We start from the raw sequence: 16,739 nt of genomic DNA, 5'->3' as shown, positions 1-16,739 counted from the left end.
CAGTGCCCGGTGATACATTACCTACATGTACTGATCTGTGCTCTCAATACATCACACTGGAAATATCTGAGAAGCTCTTTGATATGGTGACATGTACAGGTCATGAGTTATGAATATTCTTATTCTTGTGGGGATCAGGTCATTGCTTGCAGTGGATCTCACCAGTATTTGTGGTCGTCACAAATCAGGACATGGAAATCGTTTGCATTCGTTAGTGTAAATTGTACATGTATATGGACCTTTGATTTCTTATGCTGAATTTCCTGACCAAAAATCCTCCACACATCCCAACATGTAAAGGGTAAAATATGATAACAAGATTACATAACTTTGAACAAAAATTCTTCCAGACCGAATTTTTCCCCAAGCATACAAAATTGGGATGTCTGAAGAAAATCTAAAGCTGGCATAACAGAACAGATCTTCATGCATTCTCAAACTGACGTCATGCATCCCATTTTTAGACCACCTCTTGAACTTATTTCTCCAACCGTGAAGCGTTAACCTTTCCAAGTAGGCAGCAGCGCAGGATGTGCTTCATCGGCAAAAGGAAAATTACCCATATCTCATAACAATCCTCCACTCACCTGAGGGTGAACTTCATCCCAGATGACCTCTTCCTGGGGAGGAGCGTTCTAACCTTGGAGACACAGGGGGACCCTTGATGTGCGAATTCCTTCCTCCTTAACACAGCACACCTGCAGGGGAAATAGTAAGGAACCAGTTGAGAAACTGAAGTAGCAAAGACTACTAACAGTAGACTAGGATCAAATTAATTTTTTGCTTAAACATACAGAGGAGCCTCACCTTTAGATAGCTTTAACAACACTTGGATTTAGACCATCGGGGTTTCAAAGTTGTTTGAGGTCTCATACCTCAATTTGGCTGTACCATTGGGTTTGAGGAGAAAATACACACCCGTTATGGCCATTACACAAACATTTTTTTGGGAGATATTTTGCTCTCAATTGCGAGCACACAAAGTTAAGATCTTTTGGCAATAAAAAAATGACCACAAAATCAACCCAATGCAATTACCTACCATCCGCATGAGGCCCTCTTCCGCCGCTAGCACCTGACCGCAGTGCAAAAAGCCCACAGTCAACTCTTTACAATTGCTCATATGCCAAAACTTTCCTACCTAATCCTGTCAATGATAAACAAGCTTTCAACTCTAGTACTTTGAATATCTGGAGGACTGGGAAAAAAGGATGTGGCCTTGGAAGTATACTTTCATCTTGACAGCCATGTCAATAGAAAATAGAGACACAGTCATGGCTCTTTCCCACTCAGGTCTGTTTCCCACTAAACCAGCCCTATCTGGAGATGGAGAAGTCCATGACCTTTAGAGATAATGTTTTGCAAAAGGTCAGGACCTGAGCAGGTCTGCAAATTGGTGTAGCAGACTCTGGATGGGACTGTAATTGTCCAGGGCCTTGGAACCGCACAAATAATAGGGAGGTGGTTAGGGTGAAGATGGTACTTTGGGATGCCAAACCAACTTCATTTGTTGGTTCTTGGATTTAAGAAAAGGAATACTTAACTTAAGATTAGTCAGTACCTTAGTATACACAGTTTTAGACAGTGAATATGGTCAGAATCAAGTATTCCTGCCAGTCTTGAATTGGTGGGTGACAAAAATTGGCACACACACACACACACACAGAGACACACACACAAAAGCCAAAAATTATTCTGGGTGACATAACAATTGATTGTTATTCAGCACCATGGACAGGTATAATGTGGCTTCACAATTATAAGAATTTAAGTTGTCTGATGAAATAAACCACTCTGAGCTAGATACATGGGACTTATGTGTCATTTGATATAACATAAGCAGCTACTACTATGTGCCTACAAAGCTGGTGTGTTGTGCCACAAGCCTGATATAAAGGGATTTCATTCTCCGATAGTCAATAGTGATTGATTGATACCTAGCAGGCATTACTGTACCATCTATAAGGTCTTAGGTAAAGCACTCATCCTCAACTGAAAGGAAGTATGATGCTTTTTGTGTATTATTTTTACCATGGGAGGTTGTTAAGTAGCCTGGTGCCTGGGTGCCTGGGCACAAAGGAAATAGGCACAGCATTGGAATAACAACAGACAAGTTAAAAGAACTTCAAGATACTTTATGACTGAAAGTTTTACTAGCATTGACTGCTCCAGGAAAGTTATTGCACATGCCAGTACAGGACTTTTTACATTGACAGATGGGATAAAGGATGTAAAAATTAGGATAATCCATCAAAAATTTCAACAAAACATAAATAATCAGGGAACTTTGGATATAAATTTGATGTTATGATGTAAGCTGATCAGAAAACGAAGAACTACAAACTTGAGAAATGGAGTTGGAAAGGATACAAAGATTCATTTACCTCCCTTAATTTGTAGACTTTTCATGAAATTCAGTCCCTGCACATCACTGGTATCAGCCATCAATACTTACATGTTATTGAAACATATGGTGTAGGCATCCTCATTAGTTTTGAACAAAGCTTGGAGTTAGATATCCAAGGATTGTGTCTGACAAATTCTTTTGATGTAGGATACATCAATACACATGTCAGAGCAAAGGCATAACAGATCTAGGTGGAAAAGTTTCAAGCATGGAGTAGTTCTACATGGATATCCTGAATATCAAGGAGCCTTCCACCTACATTCAATGTCAAAATGTATCTTAAGACGTCTTGTCATAACAACTTCAAGGAACAAGGTGTGTATTATGCACCCACCTATTAAATACAATCTTGAGAACAAAACATACGGTGTCCTTAAGTACCCTGCAATTGCTGCATCCTTCAAACTCTGCAAAAGAGACATCGATCAATGAAGAATTGAGCGGGCCAAATCAAACAATTACCAAACAATTACTGGCCAGCGTGATTAGTAGCGCTCCCTCTCACACTGAACACCTGCCCACATGCAAATCAATCTGACAAATATCGGCCTTACAAATGCAAGCTTTCAAAACTTGGTTTCTTCATCTAAACAGTCTTTTTAGTCTAGCCGCACCAGGAAGAATTGCTTTCTACATTTTGATGTACGGTTGGAACAGGGGAAGCAATACGGACAGGTCATTATGGTATAATTGGTCTAGAATTGCCCAAAGGTTCCCAAAGGAGAGGGGTAAGTGATGGGGGGTCGATATAAATCATTTTGGCTTTTGGAAATACAATCTAGCATGACCTGGCAAGGAGAATTACTCCAATACATCTGCAGTGCTTTTCGGTCTAAGCCACACCAATTCAAACCCTCAGTTCTGCATATCTTTGAGTTTGAGAGGCCAACATGAAAACATAGGTCTGACATTATTCGTGCCTAGAAAGCAGAAACTTTGTGTAACACACGTTTCCCTCAGACTTATGTTTTTTGCTTTATTATCTACTGGTGCAGCCTGTGTACTTCCATGATATGTGACAGGCTAAAACAATTAACGATGCACAGGTCATTTCTTTATCTCTAAATTGAATAAATGTAGATCATTTATTTCATTAGGAACGACTCTGTATGTGCAGCTTACCATTTGATGTATCAAAATATAACTCAGTCAGTAAAAATCATTCAAAGGAAACTTTGCCATAAAAAACTCAGATCTGCTTGATCAAACTAATCAACATTTTGTGACTTTCCATCGTAAAAATCTTACTAGGTTGTGATAAACTGAATACCTTGAGAATACAAATTGTACCTGTTACAGTACATTATTTTGATACATTCATACAGTTAATCACTTTTATCTCTTTTGTCACAAGTAATGGAAGTTACTGCCACACATAGAATGAAATGTCATTTGTATCTGAGGCTACCTCAATCTTAATTGCCATCTAGAGATAAAATGTCAGCTTTTCATACTGAATCATAGCCAAAAGGCAGAGGTAACGCTTTAAGGACCGAAGAATCTGTAAAATCAAATAGAAATCAACTTGTGACCATAAAGATTTTGACAAATACTGCTGAACTGGAAGATCAAGTAAAAAACAGAATCTAAGGGGAAAGTCAGTACCCTGGTTCACACCGCTTTAGGGGATTTCGTACTAGTAACTGTATTTGAAATGGATGTATTAGTTTTTCTCTCAGACCTCCTTGCTGCTTACATTTTACTTTACAATGTCTGAGAACCAACAGAAAGATTTGGTGTTGCCCAACAGCCACAAATGTGGAATAATGTATAGGATATTACATAACCTAAAGACCTTTAATCTTAAGTAACTGCCTTAAATTTTACATCTTATTCAACTGCCTTTCCCGGAAAAGGCATCAAAGTCACTAACTCCCAGATGGAATCTTTTTTGCTAAAAGCAAAGTTGGTTAAAGCATAAAGATCCACATACCCATATCCCATAACATGCTATAGATGCAATATTTTCAGAATAAATGCTGTGCATCGTTGCGTGCTGAAAGCCTTGCATAACCTCATCACTTTGAAATTCCGTCACTAATGTATCCTCCAATACTGTGCTCTTTTGATTTAGTAGTAGACTTTCGGTCCGCTCACATTCCCTTTCAAGATAGCAGTCCACAATTTAGGTCATGCAAAACTCTGTTAGGTACCATGTTATAACACAAAATGGCAAAAAGATGACTGCCTAGTCTACTTTTTTCATGACTTATCTGTTCACATATCTAACTGTACATCCATAATTATTAGGAAGTAAAAAACATGGCACAGCTGAGCAACAGGCCTTCATGTCATGACAGGCCTGCCCGTGCATTTTTACAAAGTCCCTCCAGAGATGGATGAACTTGTGTCATCTGTTTTACATGTCAGTCACGTATGCCAGTCAGGAAAACGTTACTGTTGGGTAGAATTTTCATAACACACAGGTGATAAACTCAGCCCCTTCAACACCTGATAGCTAATTATTCCCCCATCTCTCCCAGGCATGTTGTAAATGAAGTTATTCTTTAATATAGGATATCTCGCAGCGTCTGACAGATAAAGCCATATTAATGAAGTGACAAGACTGACATGCTCCTGTGATTACTGAGTATGGAGGTACTAGCTACATGGCTGCAGGGAAACTATGGATTTTTGGGGCGAGGGCTGTGAAGTTGAACAAAAAAAGTGAAGACATGCATTACACTCACTTTTAAGGAGCCGACATTGATTTATACCTTCTGGGTAGTCATTGACCTTTTGGTAACAGCTTTTTACTGAGTAACGTTGGGTAACATAAATTCGTGGGGTACTTAAATTCGGGATTTTTCGAAAACGGGGTATTTAGGTATATGTGCTAGATGCAACATCAGTAATACCGCTAGAAATGCAAACTTGACAGACTAACGCATTCAGAATACTGTCTGAAAAGCTTCGATAACCATGCAATAGAAGTTGGCGACGTCAAAAACTCTCCGTCCCTTATCGACAGAGTCTGGGGGCTTCGTGGGAGACTCACACTGCACGGTTGTTCGCTGGTTTATAAGACAAATGTCACATCTCCTGCCTGCTAAACACAATTATTTACAAGACAACTTATTACAATCTCTTTTGCTAACCTGCAACTGGATTCTAAGTGTGATCAATCATCAAAACTCCTCTTTGTTGCTACAACCTACGGCACGTGTATTTTCCCGCCGCCATATTGTTACCCAGAATCATGTCGTCAAGCAGACGACAAAAGGTTTGTGAGGAACACTTTTTTGTCTAAATGTTGCTTGTGATAGTGGACTGAAGACGATATTTTCCTCAAAGTTTGCTCCTAACACAACAAGGAACACATGGACATAGTAGTATAACCATTGCTACGGCATCCAGCTAACTTGCCATGAATAATGTACACGTTGCCATGACGGTGGGGATCGACTTTGAGTGACGTTCTACCGACTCAACAAACGGGATGTTAGCAAAGGCCTGATGTGTGCGGTGCGGCCGTTTTTTCGTGTATTTTTTTACTTGGACACGTCTATATCCATAGCACTCTCCTCAAGCCAAGGATGGAACGAGTAGATGCTGTATAAAATGTGATTAGCGGTAAGATATTCAAGACGAGTCTTCTCTCCCGAATTAATGTGCACCCCTGTCCGACAGCACCGTCATTGTGTGTGCGGCGGACGGTAGTTTCAAGTTGAAATATTATGGTGTCAGCACGACTAGAGACAAAATCTACCATATATATGATTAGTGCAAAGATAGTACATGATACTGACAGAATAATAGAAAAAAAGGATGGTTTATTGTTCTGCTAGATTGATTTCAGTCAACCATTATCGGAAAAATCCCGAATTTATGTTACCCAACGTTACATCTCTTGTTGTACATGTAGGAAATTTACAATATTTTGACTGGCCAACTATTCATTAGGACGTCACACTTCACTGTAGCTGTTTTCGTTCTTGGAGTTCAACTTCAGGTTTAATCAGGACCAGCTACATACCTTTGCATGTGGGATTTAAAACTAATAACCCAGTAATGCACCCTTCAGCCTTTTAACATCATTCTCATCCAAAGGCTTTTTCCTGGAGTCTGACAAGGTAGTACAGACAGTATATTTAGCTTAAGCTACACCACCCAAAGGACGGCCTGGGGTCACTCAAGTCTCAATATACATAATGACACTCTAGATGTCAAATAAACACTGCTTATTACACAAACTCCATTTCAACTCCACTGGAATTGCTCATCTTCTTTTTAATCTTCTTACTGCTGAGGACTCCTTTTGTTACCAGAATTGTGTTTGTTAAGGGGTTAGGAGTAGGAAGAGGGTCACACTTTGTACATCATGTTTCACTGGAGGGCAAAATGAGTCTGGGCACCATCAGATAAGATAATTGTTGTCTGTGCTATGTAGGTCTAATACTGGAAGAAAAAAGTGTACAAATGAGATACCATAATGATTATAATTCAGACTTAACTGTATTCTGAGGGGAAGGAAGGTCAGTATTCGTAACGGTTCCATGTCACTTTTGTTGGTTTGAATTTGTAGTCATGACATCCTCTGGTGTGTTTCTGGGCAGGTTTAAGGTATTGTTTGGATCATATGTCGAGGAACCCATGTGCTGTTTCTGGCTGTTTTGAACATTGCTGAGAGGCAAGCCCCCTTATTGAGCCATCCATATGAACAAAGCATGATTGATAGGTGTACGCTATCTGCCTCCCTGTCCAACAGTGAAAACCGATTACACCAAATGAGATTTCAGTCTAGACTGGGAGGGACGGGAGTTTTAATTTGTGAAATCTTTGTTCTGCTCTATTACAGGGTCGTGTCTAACGCCTGACGGGGCAGGAGCAATAACGCTGACTTGACACCCTGGGAAAACACTAATAAACTTCACACTCAGTCCCACATGAGACCAACATGTGTTCTGGGAAACTAAGAATCATATCAAGTAAATCACACCTTGACCTACATATAGTTTACACTTGGGCATCAAGGTGTCTGCACATTTTTTCCTGATTTTTTCTGGAGTTACTGGATTCTCTAATTAATTAACATGTCCAGTTTTTATCCATCACAACAGTTATGTTTTGTAGACTGAAACTTAACAAGTGGTTCAACTTAACCTTCCTCTTGCCATCTCATGATCAATCTGCAACCAATAGGGAATTGGATGTAAAACGGCCACTTTTGAGTGCTAAAGGTTAATGTGGATTGATGCTTCTACTCTTCTATAGTTTACCTGGTACAAAACAACTACAATGTTTCATAGTTTGCAAGTGTGGCTTACATCACAGCTGGGGTGTATCACCATAAATCAGTTCTACCATGCCAAAATGTTAATATCATGTTTCCATATTTCTACCTTCAATTTCCTTTCCAAACCAAACTAACAAGCAAGGCATGGGCATGATCCTCATGTCTGATAGGCCACACCACTTGATTTCCTTGGGTCTTGGACATTTTAAAGTAAAATTTCTGTGAGAAAACAACATGAAAACAGCATTACTTGCTCAAATCAGAGAACCAACAAAACAAAAGGGTGTGGCCTGATGGTCCGCGTACCGTAGTGTACCACCAAAGATTGAGTTATTATAGTAAGATCAATTAAATGACACCTTGAACTACAGTGTGTACATCAAATTTGGGCGCAAAAACCATCAACGGTGTCTACTGATTTTTCTGGAGAAACTGGGTTCTCAAAAGAATCCAGGTTTGGTCTCTTGGTCTCTCTAGTTTCTCTTGCTTAAGTGTTGATGTTATGTTAAACATTTCTTATTTTCTACCTTCAACTTCCTTTCAAACCATGCTAACAAGTCCAACACACAACCCTTCTTCTGTTACATGGTGCCTACTCAAGTTTACCACCTGGGCCTCCTCAACACCTCAGTCATTTCCTGATAATTGGTGCTGACCTACAAAGTTGGTGTTCTTCTCCTTCCTGTACAAGGTCATCTGATACCCCAGTCATTTCTCTTGACAGAATTGGCACAGTGACATAGAGAGTAATCTTGATAACACCTCCACTTGGTGAGTATGTTTCACTCCCTGTGTCACCTGCTGAGGGTTGTAATCTGTTTTTGCTACATGGGATCCAATTCTAATTGGCATTGACAGTGACGGGCTAATAGTAAACATTGTTCTTTGTCTATCAAGAGTGCAATCTGAGAAATAGGAAAGGCAAGACAGACAATAAATACTAAAGGACTGTATGTAGCAAAGTTGTGGTCTACATTGTACACCATTGGAGGCAGTGCTGCAGTGCTGCCTACCAAAATATAGTAGTAACGACCGCTAGAGGTCATAGGAAAGGTAAGGTGAGGTCAGATGAAGTAAGGTTAGGTGAGGTAAGGTGAGGTAAACCACTTAATTGCACCCAGTTGCCTTCACTAAGCATGTAGTAAATGAAATTGTATTCGGCAGCCAGGTTGCCCAGTTGACCCTCAGGCTGTTGTTAACCCTTTGTAAACTTCACCTAAGAGGTCTCCACTTTCACCTCAGGCATTACCCATCCTCATGGATAATTGACAGGTTGGTACATCATTGTCTGAGGAGCACAGACAGCTTCAGCACATCCCTCTAAGCACATGGACCATTGATGACATTGATGAAAAGAGGTCAAGGTCAAGTACAAGACCTATCTATAAACCTAGTTAATGGTTTTTAAGGCCATATCAATTTAAATTCTTGGTTCTCATATTTGAAAAAAAATGCTCAACTGGACAATCAACATGAAAACAGAGCCTGAGGGCCAGGTTTATTGGGGAGTAATTACAATCAGATTGAAATTTTCCTCCCAGCTTCTCTGCATTTTCCTTATAACCTCTTGCAAAACCTCTCTCAAAAAAATATGTAAGAAAATATGATTGAATTCACAATCATGATGACATTACGGTCATCTTTCAAATCCATCTGATTGTCAAGTCATGAAAATTTGATTATCTCAAAGTCACTTCAGTCCAATTTTGCTACATATAATTCTCTTTTTTCTGTATTCCACCATTGATTTGGCTGTATCAAAATTATGATTAGAATCTTCAAAGCAACAGTATGTTATTCTTGGCCTTTTATTGGGCTTCAAACATCACCATAAGGATATCAGTATATGTATATGAAAGCAACAGATTCACTTGTGGATAACATCTGAGTCCTATGAAGCCAGAGGGTATCCTAGGTGAATGCACTGAATAAACTTTCTTGAAACTTGCAGACTTAAGACAAGTCCACATTTAGAAGTCTGGAGGCGAGTTGGCAGCTTCTCCATGGGTTTGAAGGAGCTAGAGGAGAACAGTAAATAGGCCCTTTAAAGTTTAATGATTTGTTGCACACGAGGGTTGTTTCAACATCTGCTTTTACCCCAATCCCATTTGTACAAGTCCCGCATTCTGGGGGTTCCAGCCCTTAAACTGCCTTTTGTCCACTGATGGCCTGAACCCTGGGCTGTGTCCGTCCATAAAATTCATTACAACGGACCTCCCAAGTTGTTATGGGAGAGACAACCTCAGGGCTGGGCTCTGAAAAATCAATCGGACACAGAGAATGGTTCATGTAAAGTGGGACTGGTGAAAGGCCTACTAACACTGTACCTGTCCTTGGTGCTGAACGGGATAGCAGAGATAACATACAAAGGTTTAGCAAATTCTTATTCCATCCCTACTGCTCCCACTCAGAACAAGAAACATCCAACAGCCTTCAACATAACTCCAACAACTACACTACAAAAAATGCCATTCTCGTTTTTTCTTGTTTTTTCTTTGTTGAAGAAAAATTATCTTCCAGAAAGAAAATTATTCTGTGTGCAAGAATAAGAACGGATAAGGAAATGTCAGTGAGGACGTAAGGAATATAAACTTTTTCTTAGAATATTTTTCTCTGACCAAGTTGTTTTTTCTCACACATATGTGACTAAAACCTCGAAATAAATGTTCTTTTTGTTATGATTCTTCTTTGGCACAGAATTTTTATCTAAGATATATAAATTTCAGAGGAAAATATTCTAAGAAAAAGTTTATATTTGTTACGTCCTCACTGACATTTCCTTATTTCTTCTGTCCTCAAGAATAAATTTCTTACACCTAGAATGAGTTTCTTGCACTAAGAGTGAGGTTCTTGAAATAGGAATACCTTTCTGTCCTCAAGAATGAATTTCTTACATCTAGAATGAGTTTCTTCCACTGAGAGCGAGGTTCTTGAAATAGGAATACCTTTCTGTCCTCAAGAATGAATTTCTTACATCTAGAATGAGTTTCTTCCACTAAGAGCGAGGTTCTTGAAATAGGAATACCTTTCTGACCTCAAGAATGAATTTCTTATACCTAGAATGAGTTTCTTCCACTAAGAGCGAGGTTCTTGAAATAGGAATACCTTTCTGACCTCAAGAATGAATTTCTTACACCTAGAATGAGTTTCCTCCACTGAGAGTGAGGTTCTTGAAATAGGAATACCTTTCTGTCCTCAAGAATGAATTTCTTACACGTAGAATGAGTTTCTTGCACTAAGAGTGAGGTTCTTGTTGTAGGAATACCTTTCTGTCCTCAAGAATGAATTTATTACACCTAGAATGAGTTTCTTGCACTAAGAGTGAGGTTCTTGTTGTAGGAATACCTTTCTGTCCTCAAGAATGAATTCCTTAAACCTAGAAACAGTTTCTTGAATCAAGATGGAGGTCTTGAATCAAGAATACTATTTAATAAATCAATGATAATATAATGTAAACATGTTCCAATCATATTTATTATCATTGATCTAATTGTTTAATACACAGTTTTGGATTTTTCTTTCTAATGCCCATTCTTAACCAAGGATTGCAAAGATCAACCAGTTTGCAATACAATTGTTTCCATAAATGTTTCACATTTGATGCTGTGATAAAAGCACATTTTCTCTGTGGCACATACAAATAACTAATTGTCCTTCTAAAACTGTCGGTTCTGCAGTGTTGTAGCTGTCCTTCTTATAATCAATGACTTGTAATTGTTGAAAGATTTTCCAAACTTGAGACGGGGGCATCTTCTTTGGTCCAACAGGTTTCTAAGTCTAGAAAAACACACAAAAAAGATGACGATGACTGTCATTTTCCTACATCGCCCCCCTCCCCCTTATACATGCATGGGGATGGGGGCTTGTGCATTTGCTTGAAAACGTTATACTTATACTTTTTTAGTACCTTGTAGGTATTACTGCACTTAACGTACATGTTCTGCAATTACTGGTTGGCTGTATCATGCAACCACAAACACAACAAAGGTTTCTAAGCCTAGAAAAACACACAAAGAGTTAGTGACTGTCATTTTCCTATATCGCCCCCCTCCCCCATATACATGCATGGGGGAGGGGGGGGGGGGCTTGTGCATTTGCTTGAAAATGATATACTTCAACTTTTTTAGTACCTTTTAGGTATAACTGCACTAAACGTACATGCTCTGCAATTACTGGTTGGCTGTATCATGCAACCACAAACACAAAACTAAGAGTATCTACTTGGGAAATAAGTTATTTTCATGCAAGACAGGCTATAACATACCTGGAGCATTCTGTTGATGGCAATGGCCTGAGGAAGCATTTTGGAACTTAAAACAAGTCATCTACGCTGTGTAGTGAGTCCCACATGATACCAAAAAGTGTCCTCACGAAACTAGCCACATCTTTCCCTATTATTGTAAGATCTAAACCGCACATCAGGCAAATACACCTGGAGCCCAAACTCAACGGTCCACATTCAAACTCTCTTTACAGCAAAGGATGATGGGAGTATTACATTAGCATAATTTACTTTCTCATTACAAGAAAAACAATAATTATCTTCTTGAGCTTTACAATGTTTTTTTTGTTTTTTTTCAATTTTTTTTTTTCCACATTTTATTCACAATATACATCAATGTTACAGCATAATATATTACACATGTTACAATGTTGGCACCAAAGAGTATATGACATTGTGTTACAGTACATAGACTGGCAGGATGGTTCAAGATTAAACCACATATCACATAAAGATTCTGGTTGTGTCATAGTAACATATTTACAGTGTATTATACATTGTGTGCTAAGTCAGGCTGATCATATCAGTTGTTTGTTTCCCGTTTACTCCACATTTTAAAGTAAATTACACATTCACAACATAAGACAGCGTAACTAAAAGGCCGTCAAACAAAAAAACAAGCTAAGAAACTAAAACGTAACTCATACATGCATAAAATATCATAACAAACTCAGTTCCTTGTTGCTTTACAATGTTAAGAAAAGAAAGGAAATCATGCAAATTCGAACTTTCATTTTTAGATAACACAGAAAAGCAGGAAACATCTTTCTTTAACTTTGTGGAAAAGGAATTCGAACAGAAAAACACTTGGGAATTACTTGTTTTACAGTTTCTTAATTTTCTCATTTTTCTTAACTGTATTTGGTCAAGAAAATCCTTACATCTTCTTAGATATACTAAGAATAGCAAGAATCATATTCCTCAGACTTCCTAAATCAAGAAAACAAGAAATGTCAAGAATGTTTTCCTAGTGAAATGAAAGTCTAAAGAAAAATTCATGTATGGCAAGAATAAAAATCTTAAGAGTAGATTCTGTAAAATACTCCATTTCACCAAACAAGAAGCAAATATTGTGTGAAGAATAAGGAAGAAAGATTGACTAGAATTTCTAGAATATTCTTGCTGATCAAAAATCAGACTAGAAATCCTCTCTTCACCTAAGAAAAACAAGAATAAAACTCTTAATGTAAGATTTAACGTACAAAGGTTTTGCGTACGATTTCTTGATTTTCTTGAAATTCTTTATGGAAGAAAATCTTTCTCTCAATACGAAAAAATAAGAAAACAAGAAAAATAAGAAACATCATTTTTGGTAGTGTAGGGGGCTGGGCACTGAAAAATGGATTAGCTATACAGAATGACTCAACTTCAGAAGAATATAAAAGCTGGACTACTTGATACATAGCACACTGTCTCCTACTCCATACATTAAGAATTTATTGTTTGAAAAACAAAAATCTTGATAAGATTCTGACAGAACTTTTCCCCAGGCCAACTTTTATGTACAAACCTCTGACCACATAAGTCCTCTTGACAGTAAGAATGATTTCCCTTTGGTATCCAAGTCCATCCCTCAGGTAAGTTAATAAATTCCGCCTTGATAAAAAATTCAATATTCCATTTTCTCCGAGAAGGAGTCTTGTACAATCATTTTGAGTCAAAGCATCTGCGTCTCTGGCCCTTCTTGGTATTGACTTGAAGGATGCCTCAAGGTCATCAACAAATTACAAAAACAGTACCTGTTGTGATAAAGCCGAACTAGAAGCCAAATTCTGTCTCTTATACATAGTACTAATTCACGAGATTGATTGATAGGTTGGAAACATAACTGGAGAGTGAACCTGTTTTCTTTTTCTGTCTTAATTAGGCTGAAATTAGGTAATTTTTCTTTCGCATAGTCAGCTCTAGACTCATTATAACGAAAAATGCCTTAAGATAGAGTTTACAGAAATGAAAGAAAGTTTGGTGGACTTAACAATAATTACCTTTGTTTGAAGTAATAAGTTTCATCTCTCATCCAGGTAAGTCTAGTTCATCCCTTCCATTAGTCATTGTCTACATAACAATCTACTAAACCAAAGGAAATGTCCCTGGAGCCCAGAGAACCTACTTTTACAAAGCCATCTTGTTGAGAAACTCTTTGGGCCAAGCCAATTTGATTTGTTGATTCATGGATGTAAAAAAACATCCCCGCTGAACTGGAATATCATCATCACATAGGGTTGTCGGGAGTATAGATTGAGAAAACAAAGGCTGAGGGGAATTCTATACCTTGGTACTCACAATTTTAGGGAATGAATACAATCATGAAGTTTCAAGTTCTCCTCCCTGCTCTGTTTAGATCTTGTGCTTTTGTTTCATTTTAAAGAACAATGTCAAAGAACCAAGGAAATAAATTAGTGTGGCATTACCTAAAGTGCTGACACAAGCTACATACACCATTACTTTTTTTCAAAACTAGAATGCAGAAATTATTTTAACCCATTGTCTGCAGACAGAGACAATGACCTGAAAGCAACTGTAATGTTCTTCAGAAATTTTAGCTCCAGGTATCTAATAATCTCTTTTCATAATAAAGCTAGTTCAATAGTTTGTCCTTTAATTTCAAGCCAGTTTTAGTCCTTCTCACTAAGTCTGGCCTTTGGCTGGTTGGGCAGCCTTGCAATTGGCTGTATCTTATGCTGCACCAGAACCAATAAATAAATCCCTTGGCTCTATATTAAATTTCTCCCATCTTACTTTCAGGCAATGTCAGCAAATACAAGTATAAGTTCACTCCCACAAGCGAATTACCGATTCAAAATGGCCCTTCTACAAATTGCAGAAAGCAAGATGAAAAGACTCTACCCTGGGGCAGACTAATCTGAAACAAACGTAGGGAGGACAGCAGTCCCATATTGCCAAGAACTGAAGGCATCTGCCTCTATGGGCAAGTTTTTGCAGCGTCAAAGTCTGGCCAAAAGGCCAGCCCATTTGTAAACTTGGCGGCCAACTGTCTGGAAGAATCATGAGGGGCCTGAGGAATAAGAGAAGATGGACGGGCGACGCAATGGGTTTGCTTCCATCAGATCAGACAATAGATGCAGTGAAGCTAAGGTGGGGCAGGCTTTGAAGTCTCCATGGTCTTCATGACATATAAAGTTCATTTTCATTGGCTAAAAAGGAAGGAGATAACATAGGGCATTAGTAGTCGGTACAGATGATGAATGGTTAAAGCCATTGTTTAAATCCCATCTGGACTGTTAGAAAAAAGACAGTCATACAGATAACAAAATATTGTCTTCTAGGCTTGATAGATCCTGGGCTATCGACTTCATAAGTCTATACATGCTACTTTCATAAAAGGTGAAGGTCTGTCTCCCCAGTTCCGACTAGGAACGTGTCATGTGTCAAGAGTGACAAGATGTGGTGGGTCGCACTGGCGCCAGCTGAAATGCAATGAAAACGAATGAAAGAAGAAAATGAGAGTGTTAAAAATAGCATTAGAAAGGCTGTGATGCACAACGTATTCCTGTGCTAAAACTACTTCTATTGACTGGCATAGGGACTGTTAGCTTAGTTAGTTAGTTTAGGGACTAAAAACATGTGACCTATAAAGTTAACTTCCAATGTTTGAAAAGAAAATATAGGGCATCATTTAGTGGGTGGAGATAATGGATTTCAGATAAGGAAATATCAAAATATTCAACTTGACAGACTTTTCTGCAACTTCCTTCTGGTACACTTCTAGAATATCAAGATAGCTACTTGGTACTCATAGCAGAAAAATCTTTACAGAAATACAATTTGTATATAATGTTTTGCAAACTTGCTATTGGTATCAAAAAATAAAAGATGACTGTCTGTCTCCCCATCTTGTTATATATATGAAGAAAGAGTTTCCCAGACATCAAAATTGTCATTAGAAAAACTCCTATAAGCATAATTTTTGTGTGCCAAAATAAGTGTCATGACAATATGAAATACATGGAGTTTTCTTATCACATTTTATTGCAGGCCTAAAGTTTGTCCCATAAAATCCAGGTCCATCTCGCAGTAATTCTGCACCACAGATTGCATCTCACAAAGCACATTTCCAAGAACAGGCAGCTTTATTTTATTGGTTCATGCTGCCAAGTCTGCCCAACTAGCCTGGGGCTCTCCAACATGCAAGTTCCGAACTGATATAGGCTTTGGCCATCACACACTACGCCATATCTCTTCTACTGTCTATAACGTTGCTAGGTCCTCCTTAGATATGGGACCTGAGGCTTAATGTCCCCTCCAATAGACATTTTCACAGACACCCATACACGGTGCATTGTGGATGCCCAAGGGGCAAGTTGCTAGCTTCGTTTGCAAGTTCTATGGATGGCACTTGTTGATCTTATTGCATGCTGTTTTCTGATTAGTATGAGTTTTCTAATTGCATGTTAATAGGGTGCAAATCCATCACCAGATTCAATGCTTAATAACACAATATCGCATCATATCACCTGCAAAAGCAAAGGGCAACTGAGGTTTGTGGAATGATCGATCATGCTTCCATCATGTTCCTTTGTGGTGTAATGCAGACACAGCTGGAATTTACCACTCCTTTGATCCTACAAGTTCATGCTGCCATGCCCGTGTTTTGGCAACAACTCTTCAACTTCAGCATGAAAGTTCATCAGTGTTGGTGGTTAAATTTACGTTATACTGTGAATTCATTTATTTTCACAGAGACTTAATTTTGTGTTGGAAGGGGAAAGGTTTTCGCTGTGCTGTTAGCAGTAAAACAACTTAGGAGAAACACATATTTGCTTTGTCATGAATTCGCAGGGGAAAGGTCACTT

The 16,739-nt window shown here is 38.5% G+C and overlaps 1 protein-coding gene across 9 annotated transcripts in view; it reads right to left on the bottom strand.

The window, feature by feature from the left end:
- Window positions 1-16,739, bottom strand: part of LOC136436665 (teneurin-3-like) — a 191,299-nt gene that overhangs the window by 142,618 nt on the left and 31,942 nt on the right. For all 9 annotated transcript variants that reach the window (XM_066430836.1, XM_066430844.1, XM_066430843.1 and 6 more), the window contains exon 3: window positions 588-698. The gene's annotated coding sequence lies outside the window, so the exon portion shown is untranslated. The remainder of the gene's footprint in view (window positions 1-587; window positions 699-16,739) is intronic.

The sequence above is a fragment of the Branchiostoma lanceolatum genome, chromosome 6 (genome assembly GCF_035083965.1).
Source record: "Branchiostoma lanceolatum isolate klBraLanc5 chromosome 6, klBraLanc5.hap2, whole genome shotgun sequence".
Lineage (NCBI taxonomy): Eukaryota > Metazoa > Chordata > Leptocardii > Amphioxiformes > Branchiostomatidae > Branchiostoma > Branchiostoma lanceolatum.
This window is presented reverse-complemented; position numbering and strand designations above follow the sequence as displayed.